Here is a 363-nt window from a genome sequence, read left to right as displayed (position 1 = left end):
TCCATTATATGGTGTTGTTAGACTGGGGTTATATAGTTCCATTACATGGTGTTGTTAGACTGGGGTTATATAGTTCCATTACATGGTGTTGTTAGACTGGGGTTATATAGTTCCATTACATGGTGTTGTTAGACTGGGGTTATATAGTTCCATTACATGGTGTTGTTAGATATTTCATATGTATGAAATTCAGTTCCCTTTTATGAGTGAACTGCCCTTAGGAAGTAACACACCCAGTCTGTGTCCTAAATGGCTTTATATTCCCTATATAGTGCACTACATTCAACCAGAGCCCTATGAAGTAGTACACTATACAGGGAATAGAAGGCCATTTGTGACAAATCTCTAGTGTAGGATCTGCCT

Source organism: Salvelinus fontinalis, chromosome 10 (genome assembly GCF_029448725.1).
Source record: "Salvelinus fontinalis isolate EN_2023a chromosome 10, ASM2944872v1, whole genome shotgun sequence".
NCBI classification, from domain to species: domain Eukaryota; kingdom Metazoa; phylum Chordata; class Actinopteri; order Salmoniformes; family Salmonidae; genus Salvelinus; species Salvelinus fontinalis.
The sequence above is the reverse complement of the archived record's forward strand: the minus strand, read 5'-3'. Positions refer to the sequence as shown.